This window comes from Spinacia oleracea, chromosome 6, assembly GCF_020520425.1.
Source record: "Spinacia oleracea cultivar Varoflay chromosome 6, BTI_SOV_V1, whole genome shotgun sequence".
Lineage (NCBI taxonomy): Eukaryota > Viridiplantae > Streptophyta > Magnoliopsida > Caryophyllales > Amaranthaceae > Spinacia > Spinacia oleracea.
This window is the reverse complement of record NC_079492.1, coordinates 119,661,470-119,677,026: the sequence shown is the minus strand read 5'-3', so window position 1 is coordinate 119,677,026 and position 15,557 is coordinate 119,661,470.

The window sequence follows — 15,557 nt, the reverse complement described above, 5'->3', positions numbered from 1 at the left end:
AGCTGGAATGTATGATTTGAATAAGGTTGTAATGGTTTTATTTGTGAATATTCTTAAGTTAATTGTGAGAGTTGATAATGAGATTAATTTAATTCTTGGTTGGTTAAGAGTTAAGTTTGATTAATTTCTAATAAGTGATTCTAATTAGCAGCTCATTGGGAGCGGGCTGTTACAGTAAAACATTTAATAAATCAATATTTCAGAAGCATCATTTCGAAAATATCATTTCAGGAACATTAATTTCAGGAACATCGTTTCAGGAACATTATTTCAGGAACGTCATTTCATTAATCTTTTTCCTTTTAACAGTATTATTCTGGTCGTCAGGACTTTACAGTAAAACATGGTAGGACGTCTCCTACGAACAGGGGAAGCCAGTGCTTCATAACAGGGGGAGTCAGTGCTCCATAACAGAGGAAGCCAGTGCTTCTTATCAGGGGGAACCTTGGTTCCATATCAGGGGAAGCCAGTGCTTCTTATCAGGGGGATCCTTGGTTCCATATCAGGGGGAAGCCAATGCTTCTTATCAGGGGGAACCTTGGTTCCATATCAGGGGAACTTGACAAGTTCTTACACTTTCATTTATCATGTTACATTTCTTTTAGTTTGAACATTAATCAGGAAAATCTCATTTATTCAGGGTGGTTCAATAAAACCATTAAATCTCGTTATTTCATAAAATCATTTCTTTCAGGAATAATAATTCATTAAATCAATACTTTGCATAAAGCTGCATTATCATAAAACAATTCAATCAAATCGTACTTGTAATCCCGCAATCATAAAACATCATTATAAAACATCAATCATTCATAACATCATTCATAAATACATTTGGAAGGGATTGCGGGTACTAGCAATAACCGTTACCTCAACCGTAGTTTTTATACTTCCTGTCTGATGGATCGTCTTTCCTGAGCCTCGAGCCCAATTTTTTGAAGTTTTGGGTCAAGGAAAGGATATTGGGCTTGGCTTGGATGGTGGGTTTAGAAGCAGTAAAACTAATTGGGTTTGTTCCCTTTTCTTTTTCTTTTTGTTTTTTTTTCTTTTCTTTTGTTTTGTTCCCTGGGGCTTTCGAACAAAAACAGGGGAAGCAGGGGGAGGAGGCTCGAAACAGAGGAGGGAGAGGAGAGGAGAGGAGAGGAGAGAGAGGAGGTGGGGCTGCGCTCGGGTTCTAGGCGGCGCAAAGGCGCGGAATCGCGCCGGTAAGGCGATGGTGGTGGTGTGTTCGCGGCGGCGAAACAGCAAGCAAGGGGAGGGGGTGTCGCGCGAACAGGGGAAAGCAGGGGAGGGGTGGTGATTTGGGTGATTCTGGGCGGCGATAAGGGCGGAGCACCGGGGGTTTTTGGGCGACGGAGATCAGGGTGCAGGGTGGTGATGGTGGACGGTGGTGGAGTGTGACGGTGGTGGTGAAGCGTGGCAGAGAAAGGGGAGAAACAGGGGAACGGGGCAGGGGATGCGTGCGGAGGAGGGTGAGGGAGGTGTGGTGGTGGTGCTGGGTGGTCGGGAATGGGGCTTAGCAAGGTGGTGCAGCGAAGGGGAGAAGGGGACAGCAGTGGTGGCAGCCACCGGCGGTGGCGGTGGTGGTTCGAACAAACAGGAAACAAAAAAAAAGGGGAGTAAAATTGATTTTTAGTTTTTGAAATTCAACTTGAAATTGGAGCTGATTGAATGAAGAATTGGGGCAGATTTTTGCTCTGATTTGTAATTTTAAGTAGAGTGAAAGAGAAGCTCAAGTCCTTGGGGAGCAACGCATGAACAAGGACCGAATTGAGGGAAAGAGAGGAAGGAAGGAATTGCTTCCTTCTTCCTGGTACACGTGAAGGGCAAAGCAAGAGAAAGAAAAAAAAATATAAAGTTTTTGTTTTTTTTTTTAAGGCATTTTATTTTTTGTCATTTCACTTTAGTTAGGCAAAAAAAAAAAATTCAGAAAAAGTGATTTCTATTTTAGGAAATGTATTTGAATAGAAATGTTTAATTAAAATTAAGTTTTAAAATAATCCTTTATATAAATATCGTTAACGAAAAATAAATTTAGTTTTCGAATAAAATAAGAACGTTTTGAAATTATTAAAAATCCGCAATCAATTACGAAATAACTAATATTTAAAAAGTAGCTTAAGCTCGTAAATTTGAAATTAAATCATAGAACTTGAAAATTAATAAATGGTGTAACAATATTTAAAAATTCAAGAGAAATAAAACTTCGTTAATTAAAAATAAAGTTCGAATTTTATGATTTAAAACGATTTTAAGCTAAATAAAAATAATTAAGCATAATTAATCGAGTTTTAAAAATTCGGGGTATTACATTCTTACCCCCCTTAGAAAAAGTTTCGTCCTCGAAACTTGAAAATTAGACGTATAAAATGATTGTTGAAAATCAAAAACATTCGATTAAAAGTATGATATTTATTTTAAAACCAAGATCTCACAATTTCATTCCAATTCCGACAATGTCTAGCTTCCATTCCGCCATCTTCTTTGATGACTCCGCTTCAACTCGAGACCTAGAATTGAAGAGTAAAGAATACAAAAGGGGCAAAATTATATATTGATCCTTAATCGTTATTATGGTCAATTACATTCCGCCATCGTCTTTCGTATCTCCACTTTGCTTCATAAATTAGGATCGAGGAGCAAAGAACATAAAAGGGCAAATTGTTAGCTTAGACTAGGCTCCTGTTTTACTTTGTGATATCTTGTTTGAAAATATTTCCTACCGAAAATAGTAACTTTTAATGAAAATTAAATTATAAATCTGAAAATATATGTATATGTAGTGAAAATAAATATTTATCAACCAATTTCAATACTCGAATAATTTGTAAGAGTCATTTATTATATCAATCTCGTACTCTGAGCTCAGGCGAACTTCCATCGGAGGCGGCTTCCATGTATAACAATTAGACTACCAGTACAATCATGTCAGCATAAACATAATCCAGATCATAAAGACATAATTATTAAGCATAACATTCATAATCATTTGATCTAACACATGAGCATGGTCGACCATAACATAATCATTTATAGAAAACATAGTCATTCATACATCATATCGTTCATGGACGAACAATTAGAGACATTTCACTTTCATTTGGGCTTCTTTGCCGCAGGAATCTTGTCGTTGACCTTCATTATTCGATTCGTTTCGATTTCGATCTCCGATCTTTTCTTCTGCGTGACACAACTTCGTTGACTACCTTCGTTGCGGGGGTTCGAGTCCAATCACGTGACAGGAACTACATCATTAGACGTACGGCTTCGCTACTCATCCTTAGTATTTTAAGTTGACAAACCTTGGGTTTTGGCGGATATTTCTAAGCCATCACACGTGCCTTTATCAGAAACAACCTAGGTTCCAGAAACTTAGTTCAGACTACCTGGCTGTCATTTCGTCGATTCCTTTTCTTAACTCCATTGCATTCCTCAATAATAATTCTTTTCGAACTTCATAACATTTATTGATATCATCAACCTCATAGACAGACTAATTCTCGATAACTTACATTGGTATGATCCCCAAAACTTTATGCAAACTTAGTTTCATCTTTTCGATCACCATAAATCATGTTTTCCACCTAACATTTTGCAAAACCTTAATTCTCTCGCTTAGCTTTCTTTATGGAGATAATCAAGCATTCTTTCAAAAACAATCCCTATAAATGATGCGGAAAGGTATACTGAAAACACCATCAACTTTACTGACTGACTAATTCCTGATTACTTCCTTTGGTATAATCCTCAGAACTCCATGTGTAACCTCAATTTTATATTTTCACCATAAATCATGTTTGTTCTCGATCACATAATAATTTTGCATCACTTTTTAAGATTCTAGCTTGGCTTCATGAAAATACACTTAGGTACTTACAACCACAAACAATCATTATGAAGGGTGTGGGAAAATAACCCATAAATCAAACTTAATCATAACTTAAACGCTTTGAACCCTGAATAACCTTGATTTAAGTGATGATTCACCTTTTATGAAATACAAACTCACACTCTTTTGTACTCTATCATTCATCCTTAAATACAAACTCATGCTCTTTCGGTACTCTAAAAATCAACCTTAAATATTTCATAAACATAAAAGTTCCTTAAATCCACAAAATCATGCTTTTATTAATTCTTTCATAAACTTCCTTGAGGACATTAATGATCCTTAAATATTCCTAACATGTCCTTGACAAAAGATCTATAACATGATTCAAATCTACAACAGGAAACTTAGGTTCAAACGTACATGAGAACTAAATTGAAATGGTATCAGCGTTGGCGTCATCTTCTTCTTCCTTGTCAGCTCTCATCATGTAAGCCTTTCCAGATATTGGGGGTCGTGGTGGATCATGATCAACCCTAACATTGTTGTTGTTTCGTTCATGATTGGTCGAGGTTGCTCTTCCAATATCCGTGGGAGGTGGTTTAGGGCAGTCTCTGACAAAATGATCTTTTCCTCCACATCGATAACATGTCTTTGTTCCTGCACGACATTCACTTTCGGTATGGTTTCTCTTTCCACACTTAGCACACCATACCTTACGAGATGCTCTATCATTATAACCTTGGTCTCTACTATCGTTCCTTCTATGATTATGGTTTCCTTGGTTTGGCCTTTTAGTTCCTCCATGGTTTTGATTATCATTCTTCCTTTTATCACCAACATTTTGTGCTTCTCGAAGTAATACAACTCGTTCAACATTTACTGCAATATCAACCATATCTTGATAGGAAGTAAACCTTTGAGTTGCCAACCTATCTTGGTACTTCAAATGAAGACCTCGCTCAAAACGGTTCATCCTAGATTGTTCTGTCGATACCAGCTCCGGTGCAAATCTTGACAATTCCATGAACTTGTTTGCATATTCCATAACACTCATTGTTCCTTGTTGCAAGTGCAAAAACTCGTCTTCCTTTTGTTTCCTCAGGGATGGTGGATAAAACTTATCTCTTAATAACTTTTGCAGTTCGGTCCAACCAAATCTAGGCTCATTCTTCCTTTCCTTATTAATTTTCCACCATAAACTTGCTTGACCCGTTAAGTAAAACACGGCGAAATCGACTCTCCATTCCTTAGGACATTGCAAGGTTTCAAACAACTGATCTATGCGATTAATCCAATCCTCGAATTCTACAGGGTCGGGCTTGCCATCGTAAGATGGTGGGTTTAGGGATGAAAACTTCTTGAACATTGATGCATTTTCGTTCACATTCGTCGATTTCTGTTTCTGAGAATCTTTGATTAATTCAGCTAACATCGTGCTAACGGTTTCTAATCGTTCCATCCTTTCTTTGTGATCTTTGATAGGTTGATCGTCATAGGGATCATCATGGGCGACATCCTCGTAGATAGTGTCATCATTGACATTGACGTTGTGATCGTTGTGAGCTCCCTCGTTAATATCGTTAGCAGCCTCGATAGTCGACATTCTGCATAACATGCTCAATCAGGAAAACATACATAATAGGAAAATAATCCCTTTTCAGCCCGTTCCTACACTCACACTCATTTCGTTTTAACTTAACATGATTTTAACATATTCTTTTAGACTTATTCCTTAAAACTCTTTGCTTAAAGCCTAATGAATTCTATTTCGTGCAAAACCCGCAAGGTTTAGCACTTATGGTCCAGAACCTTGGCTCTGAATACCAAACTGTAACACCCCGACCTCTAAATCACTTATTAAAGCATAATTAGCAGCGGAATTAACCTAACTTGGTCGGGACATTACCTGCCGTAATTCGCTCTTGGAAATTACAAGGCAACTATCATAACATAAGCTATCAAAACCCAAATTATTATAATAATCCTTTATATTCCCAAAATACAAGTACATAAATTACTAAAAGTCTTTAATTAAACTATTAAAACATTAAGCATAAACTAGGTGAATATTAATAAAGTGAAGTTCCTCGCCACTACTCGTGTCCATTGTTCCCCGCAGTACCTAAAACGGAAAACAAAACGGTGAGCCGAAGACTCAGTAACGTATTACCCTAGCATCGTAACATCATTTCAATTCATTTTATTTAATAAACAGGGAGAATAGAATATAGTAAAACATTTAATAAATCAACATTTCAGAAGCATCATTTCGAAAATATCATTTCAGGAACATTAATTTCACGAACATCGTTTCAGGAACATTATTTCAGGAACGTCATTTCATTAATCTTTTTCCTTTTAACAGTATTATTCTGGTCGTCAGGACTTTATAGTAAAACATGGTAGGACGTCTCCTACGAATAGGGGAAGCCAGTGCTTCATAACAGGGGGATTCAGTGCTCCATAACAGGGGAAGCCAGTGCTTCTTATCAGGGGGAACCTTGGTTCCATATCAGGGGAAGCCAGTGCTTCTTATCAGGGGGAACCTTGGTTCCATATCAGGGGAAGCCAATGCTTCTTATCAGGGGGAACCTTGGTTCCATATCAGGGAAACTTGACCAGTTCTTACACTTTCATTTATCATGTTACATTTCTTTTAGTTTGAACATTAATCAGGAAAATCTCATTTATTCAGGGTGGTTCAATAAAACCATTAAATCTCGTTATTTCATAAAATCATTTCTTTCAGGAATAATAATTCATTAAATCAATACTTTGCATAAAGCTGCATTATCATAAAACAATTCAATCAAATCGTACTTGTAATTCCGCAAATCATAAAACATCATTATAAAACATCAATCATTCATAACATCATTCATAAATACATTTCGAAGGGATTGCGGGTACTAGCAATAACCGTTACCTCAACCGTAGTTTTTATACTTCCTGTCTGATGGATCGTCCTTCCTGAGCCCCGAGCCCAATTTTTTGAAGTTTTGGGTCAAGGAAAGGATATTGGGCTTGGCTTGGATGGTGGGTTTAGAAGCAGTAAAACTAATTGGGTTTGTTCCCTTTTCTTTTTCTTTTTGTTTTTTTTTTTCTTTTTTTTCTTTTCTTTTGTTTTGTTCCCTGGGGCTTTCGAACAAAAACAGGGGAAGCAGGGGGAGGAGGCTCGAAACAGAGGAGGGTGAGGAGAGGAGAGGAGAGGAGAGAGAGGAGGTGGGGCTGCGCTCGGGTTCTAGGTGGCGCAAAGGCGCGGAATCGCGCCGGTAAGGCGATGGTGGTGGTGTGTTCGCGGCGGCGAAACAGCAAGGAAGGGGAGGGGGTGTCGCGCGAACAGGGGAAAGCAGAGGAGGGGTGGTGATTTGGGTGATTCTGGGCGGCGATAAGGGTGGAGCACCGGGGGTTTTTGGGCGACGGAGATCAGGGTGCAGGGTGGTGATGGTGGACGGTGGTGGAGTGTGACGGTGGTGGTGAAGCGTGGCAGAGAAAGGGGAGAAACAGGGGAACGGGGCAGGGGATGCGTGCGGAGGAGGGTGAGGGAGGTGTGGTGGTGGTGCTGGGTGGTCGGGAATGGGGCTTAGCAAGGTGGTGCAGCGAAGGGGAGAAGGAGACAGCAGTGGTGGCAGCCACCGGCGGTGGCGGTGGTGGTTCGAACAAACAGGAAACAAAAAAAAAAAGGGAGTAAAATTGATTTTTAGTTTTTGAAATTCAACTTGAAATTGTATCTGATTGAATGAAGAATTGGGGCAGATTTTTGCTCTGATTTGTAATTTTAAGTAGAGTGAAAGAGAAGCTCAAGTCCTTGGGAGCAACGCATGAACAAGGACCGAATTGAGGGAAAGAGAGAAAGGAAGGAATTGCTTCCTTCTTCCTGGTACACGTGAAGGGCAAAGCAAGAGAAAGAAAAAAAAAATATAAAGTTTTTGTTTTTTTTTAAGGCATTTTATTTTTTGTCATTTCACTTTAGTTAGGAAAAAAAAATTCAGAAAAAGTGATTTCTATTTTAGGAAATGCATTTGAATAGAAATGTTTAATTAAAATTAAGTTTTAATATAATCCTTTATATAAATATCGTTAACGAAAAATAAATTTAGTTTTCGAATAAAATAAGAACGTTTTGAAATTATTAAAAATCCGAAATCAATTACGAAATAACTAATATTTAAAAAGTAGCTTAAGCTCGTAAATTTGAAATTAAATCATAGAACTTGAAAATTAATAAATGGTGTAACAATATTTAAAAATTCAAGAGAAATAAAACTTCGTTAATTAAAAATAAAGTTCGAATTTTATGATTTAAAACGATTTTAAGCTAAATAAAAATAATTAAGCATAATTAATCGAGTTTTAAAAATTTGGGGTATTACAGTATGTTATGTTCAAGACTCAACCCAAATACATAACTTACAAGAAATTCAACAATTACACAATTAAGTAATTAAACAATGATACTTCATTTTAATCCTTTAGGACTTGTGATCAAACATAGGACTCAAGTGAAATTACTCCATTGTTCCTTCTCAAAAACACTGTTTGAGATAACCCGACATTGCCTGTTTAACAAGCAGGGTGTGCCTTTAGCACGAATAATCCTTAGTTCAATTCACATAAACTTCTTAAATGTATTCTACACGGCGGTAGAATAAACGATGCACTGAGGCAATATTCAATAGGCTCATTGTATGCTAGACATCTCGTACCATATCATAATCATAATAACTTGCATGCGAAACACTCATACATGAATATCAACTTGAACAACATGCTTGACATAATTCAACGATTATCAAAGTCCATAACATGATAGTTCAATAGAATCTATAAAGCATTAATCAATCCATAACATGCTCATTTACGTAGAATACATAGATTCAATAACAATTCTCAAACATGCTTGTTCACACATCAAACATGAATTCACAATACTTAAGTTCACATGATTCACAATCAATACACATCATAAAGTCCTCATGAGATAGGTGGTCACTCTAGTCATGTACGTACCTGGAATACCTAAGTACGGGGGTCACTGTGCGAATCACGACTCAAGTTAGAAATCAATGATGAGTCATATTTGTATAGGGTATGTTAGGCACATTTAGGTTGCATCATTATGCATTTATATCATTTTAGTTGCATTTAGGGTCACATTTGCATAAGTTATCGTTGTCGTACTCTATTACGCCCCGTTTGTGTTTTCTTAGATGTTTCAGGTGATTTTACGGTTATTTGGATGCTTTCGGAGTGTTATGAGTTGATTTGGATGATGAACGGATGGGATGTTGACTCTAGGATCATTAAATGTCTTTAGGGATAATTTTAAGTAAACAACGAAGCTAAACGCTATTTTTCTAAGCATCAAAACGGACAAGCGTTCACTCTTATGATGATATCTCAAGTTCTACATGTCAGAATGAGACGATATTTATTGGGCTAGAAAGTAGGTTTCAAGAGCTTTCCAACTACAGGTCACACGTCCCTATAGGCATTGTAGAACAAGAGTTATGACATAAACAAGGTGGCTCGACTATCAGATTCGCCCACTGCCCAAAACGATGGCCCGATTCTTCTCCTTGGGCGCGAAAACCAGCGACGGACCAGCTGGCCCGCTGGTTTCTGCGCCCAAGTGATTTTCGCGCGCTTTCGTCTTCGTGATCGTCCAATTAAATCATAGCTTATGTAATTGTTATTTATTCCTATTTTGTTTAGAATTTAAGAAACATATAAATACTTCAAGGGATTGCTTTATTTCCTTTATGCTTTTATTTTTTCCTTTATGTTTTAGGAAAAATTCACATAAATAATCCCACCTTTCACTCATGTTCTCAAAATAATTCCAACTTTGGATTATTTTAGAATAATCCAAATTTTAGGGGTTACTTTCTCAAAATAATCCAAACTATCAATTTGGCTATGTACAATAGACCCAAAATATATTAGTAATGACAAGAAAAAAAGATTTCGGATTATTTTGAGAAAGTAACCTCTAAAGTTTGGATTGTTCTAAAATAATCCAAAGTTGAGATTATTTTTAGAAGATGTGTAAAAGTTTGGATTATTTATGTCAATTTTTCCTATGTTTTAATTCCCTTAGAATTCTATTTCACGTTCCTTTTCTCTCTTCTCTTTTTCATGAACCCTAGTTTTTCTACATACTCCATCAATGTAATTCTTTAAGGTATTATTGATTTTTCTCTTTGTTTTATTTATCGCTTTTAATTATGTTTTCATTCCTAGACTTAAGTTTCTTAATTTATTTCATGATTGAGTAGTTTTCTTTCTAGGGTTTGGGAATCCATGTTTATATTATGAATCTTTATTATTATTGTTGATGGTTTGATTATTCATTGATATTTCTAGTTGATTAGGTTTATATTGTTAATCTTTGCAATCTGATCAATTGTTTGATTAAATCATGCTAATAGGGTTTAGAATCATCGAACTTTAGAGGCTTACCTACAACTAGCAGTTCTGATTATGTTAGCGATCGTACTGCATATGTTGAATTGAGACTGTTAACACCCGACCGTAGGATTAATTTGTGCTCTAGATAATTTGAATATTTGAATTGTTGATAATGTTTTGATTGATTTTAAACTATGAACATTGTGAACCATTGCCCTAGATCTTTTAGTTTATTTTCCTATTTATTTTAGTTTAAACATTCAATCCTAAATTTTGTGACATCATTAGTTTCGTCATATCTTAAAAGCTATATTTAAATAGCCATCTCTCCGTGGATTCGACCCTCCTTACCCTAAATTTTAAACATTCAATCCTAAATTTTGTGACATCATTGTTAGGAGGTTTCGTTAGGATTTTATTTTTGACGGGTGTACGACAGCCTATCAATCAACTCCTATAAACACAAAGGAGAAACTTAATTATTATCCATGTTTACTAAATTTCCAGCAACTATTTAAGAATCTAAAACCCTTGGTTTATTTAGAAATCAATCGTTATTCGTTAATTTAATAGTCTCAAATAGTCAACTCAAGTCATAGCATAAAAACATTGACTTTTTGGCCTTAAAATCGTTAAAAATCAACGCTTTAAGCTTTATAATAAATCTGAATATTTAAGTTGAATCCCATAATTTAAATCGTCATTAAATTATGTGAATCAATCGCTTGAACGATTGGAATTAAAATCCTATCAATAGGTCCTGAATAAAACCATGTTTTGACCTCAAAAATTGACACTTTATTTAATTATTAAATCTGAAAAATATAATTCTTACGATTAAGACTCAAACCCATCAGTTCAAATACGAAAACATTAAAACACGGTGTTCATAACCGTTCCCAGCAATTTAAATAATCTAAAACAATTAAATAATCATACTTAAATAATTTAAAAACGGAATTTGAAAAAGTTTAAAAGTATACGGAGTTTGATTAACAACAGCAACACACACACACACACAACACGGGGGTGTTGCGTGTGGGGCAGCGGCACGAGCAACAACAGCAGTACGAGGCAACAACACTCGGTGCGCTGCGGGCAGGGCGAGAGGGGCGAGGAGCTGGGCGCGGGTGCTCGGCACAAGCAGCAACAACGTAGCAACAGCGCACAACGATGTGCGCGTGCTGCAGCGAGAGGGACGCGAGGGAGATGCGAGGCTGCGAGGGAGTGTGTGCGTGAGGCACGACGAGGAAGGCAGGCGAGGCACGGGCTGTGTGCGCTGGGCAGCGAGCAAGGCTCGTTGCTTGGTTGCTTGCGGCCGAAGGCAAGGCCACGAGAAGAGAGAGAAAGTGCCACAAGGAGGAGAGAAGAGAGAGAGAGAGAGAGAGAGAGAGAGAGAGAGAGAGAGAGAAAGAAAATTCAGAATTTTATGTGGGGATTTAATGAGGGGGAAGGGTTGTATTTATAGCTTTTCCTTCCCTCATGGGCTAGGTTCTAGGGTTTTGAGTTGGGCTTGCTTACGGCCTCAATAAAAATTAATTCCTTGCAAGCCTTGTTGGGTTTGACAATGAAATTGAACCGGGCTTAAATTAGAATTAAATTCGTTTTCAAAATATGAACCAACAATTCCCGATTAAATAAATTCGTTTGATTTATTTAATTGAAATCCGGTTTTCATAAATAATTAATAATTAAATTATTTAAAATAAAAATACATTTAATTCTCATTAAATGCAATTAAATTCGTAAATTTATTTATAATACAATAAAAGTATATTTATAAATTACGAAAAATACGAGGTATTACATTATATTGCAATTAAACACTTTAAAATAATATTTTTCGTTAAACAATACTACAGAAAATAAATTTAATAGAAGACTAAATAATAATTAATTGAGATTTATATTAGGAAGTGAGGGGGTAACATACTCTTACCAAAGGTGAGAAAATATGTCTATGATAAACAATACTTTTAAATTTTTTTATGTCCAACGTGTTAAAAGAAAAAAAAAACTCATATTTAGTACTGTACAAAATAGTAGAATCTTTTGAAAAATCATAAAATTTTCACATATCCAGAACATAAATAGTACATTTAAAAGATTTTCTTTAATTATCAATCTATATTTTCTTAACATATATAATAATATAGTGTTATCATAAATCAAGTAAAGTTTATAATTATTCCTTTTAATTAGGGAAGGGAAAATATTGTCATAAATCAAGTAAAGAATATATTTATTCAATTTAATTAGGGAAGGACAAAAGACCAGGAAAATTTAATTGTGAGAGCGACGCATAAATTTTATGTCCAACGTGTTAAAAAAAATAAAAAAAAGCTCATATTTAGTACTGTACAAAATAGCAAAATCTTTTGAAAAATCGTAAAATTTTCAAATATCCAGAATATAAACAATTCATTTAAAAGATTTTATTTAACAACTCCGTAGTTAACAATATATATTTTCTTAACATATACTCCCTCTGTTCCATAATGTTCCTCATGTTTACTATTCATGTGGTAAAAGTTTGAAAACTTTGACCGCAATTAGTAGTATAATTAAGAGAAAAATATTAACTTGTGGGATCTCATTGAATTCGTTTCAATATAAATTTCCTAAATTTCATTTTTTTTTTTTTTATAATTTTTACTAATGCGAAATTAAAACTATTAATGGTCAAAGTAGTGCATTGGAGACCGCGCATAATAGAAAAGTGAGGAACATTATGGAACGGAGGGTGTATAATAATAATATATAGTTTTATCTTAAATCAAGTAAAGTATATAGTTATTCTTTTTAATAAGGAAAGGAAAATATTGCCATAAATCAAGTAAAGAATACGATTTTATAATTAAAATGAGTTTTTGATAAGTTCTTTTAAGTTCAGTTAAGTTAAGATAAGATAAGTTCAGAAAAAATAAGAGAAAATCAGGTGAATAGAACGCACCCTTATACTTTTCTATAATAATTAATATTATGATTTTAACACGGGCACTATACTAGCTAGTTTAATCATACCTAAGGGCATGCTTGGATTGAGGGTAATACATTAAGGGGGTAATAAAAGTCAAACTAAAAAATAAAAGGTGATTGAAGGTGATGATGAGAGGATGAAGTGGTGGCAAAGAAAATAAGCTAGTGTTGGAAAGAAGACAATAAAAGGAAAGGGGGGAACAAATACCCTCATTATGGAGGGAATAGTTACCCACCTCCCACTAGGGTGATTATTGCCCTCATTTGGGGGTAATAACTCCCTCTCTTCCTCCCTTCTCCTCACAACACCACCACTACCACAACTTCTCATCACAATACCACCACACCATCCTCCTTGCAACCACCTCAATTCACCTTCATTGGCCTTTTATTAAGGTGGTTTGACTTTTATTACCCCCATAACCCATTACACCCAATCCAAGCATGCCCTAAGTGTTAAAGTATATACGAAGTATATATTACTGGTACAAAATACCTTGCTTGATTTCCATCCTAGTTATCTTAATTTGAATATTTGATTCAATGTTATACGTCTAGGGATTTTTCCTAATAAGATTCCGTCAATAAAATCTCACGTATAATCTATACTTACATTTAATAGTAGAACAATTTGCAAGAAATGTAGAATGTAGGTGTCCCTCTTTAAAAACAACCTTTGTTTCTTTCTTTAAATATATGTCTATTCCTTCTCCAATCTCATGTCTCTTCACAAGCAAAAAAAAAATTATGCCTCATCTCATCCAATAAATTACATACCCCTTTTCTTTTATTTTTCTATTAATTTCAAGTAATATGCCAATTTATAATTCTATCTTTATTGTTTTCTTAGTAAAACACGAAATAAAATACATTTCTTTTTGATAAATTGAAAAACTAAACTCACGTTTAAAATATAACAAAAGCCGTGCATGGCACGGGGTCAATACCAGTTAGTTTTAATTCTTTGCGGCGATTTAAAACCCTCTTGAAGTTTCAACTTCACACATACTCGTATAGTCGTATGAAGTACTCCGTACGTAGCAAGAAGTACAACATAATTTTTTTGTTCAACTTATACTACATACGAATATATGATGATATGATCTAACAAATTAATTAAAACTATTTCATACCATCTTTAAGAAGAATTGAACTTGCCTAAAATAAATAGCCCGAAGGATTTCTTTTGCCCGAACTTATTTGGTACGTAGCATGATTGATGAAATAAGTATACATGCACTGAACATATAACTATATAAGATATAACGTACATGATTGTTAGGTTAGGAGATTGATTAATTGAATTGAAACTAGAAATTAATTAAAAAAATGAAAGTGAAAGAATGCCAACCTGATCTTTAGAAATGTTCCACTATCCAACCTGAGAAACGCCAAAGAGAAGCAGTTTCAGTTTCACTGGATAAAGGCTGGAAATGGGAAATTCGTTCTTTGATGAATGTGACAGATCCTGAACGCCTCATTTTAAAGCCAACGTCACCCAATTGGCTAGAGTTTCAAACTTTCAACTACTTATGTTACTGTATAATTCCTCTATTTTTTTTACTTGTTGACACTTTTTTTTGTTATGTTTGTTAATATGGCTCCGTTATATTCGATTTATTTTTATTGAACTTATATTATATGAATTTATCTGAACTTATTTTATCTGGAAAAAAAAATTGTTTTATCTGAAATAAATTTATTTGTCTGCGAAAATGTCTGAAATAAACTTACTTTTTCTGAACTTATATTATTTGAACTTATCTGAAATTAACTAAACTTAACTGAACTTATCTGAACTTAACTGAACTTATCTGAACTAATTTTATCTGAAATAAGTCAAAATAAGTCGAACAAAACAGAGCCTACATGCATTACTTTAAAATGAAGTTGATATTTTTAAAAAGGAAAAATTGATTCTAAAAATACAACATTTAAGGGATCTGCTTAAAAAGGGCTGACTTTTCGTTTAACTAAGAATAACACATCCTTTTAAGCAGATCGACATAAAGTCGGCCCTTTTTAAGCAGATCGCTTAAATGTTGTATTTTTAGAATCAATTTTTCCTTTTAAAAATAATACGAAGTATAAGAATTAGAAAAATCTAACAAGATTTTGTTGACCTTTTTTTTTTCATTTCTCTGTATATATATGGATTATGGAGTAGATCATAAAATATGATCAATGTAAAGTATGTGAATAATGTCAAAAATAAAACGTGACAGTATTCAAAACTTATAATCCTTTTTAGTTGGCTCAGTTAAAATTCAAGGGGTGAGATCGATAATGGACTAGGGTGCATTCAAATCTTTGTTTTACATTCGATCGTAATGAA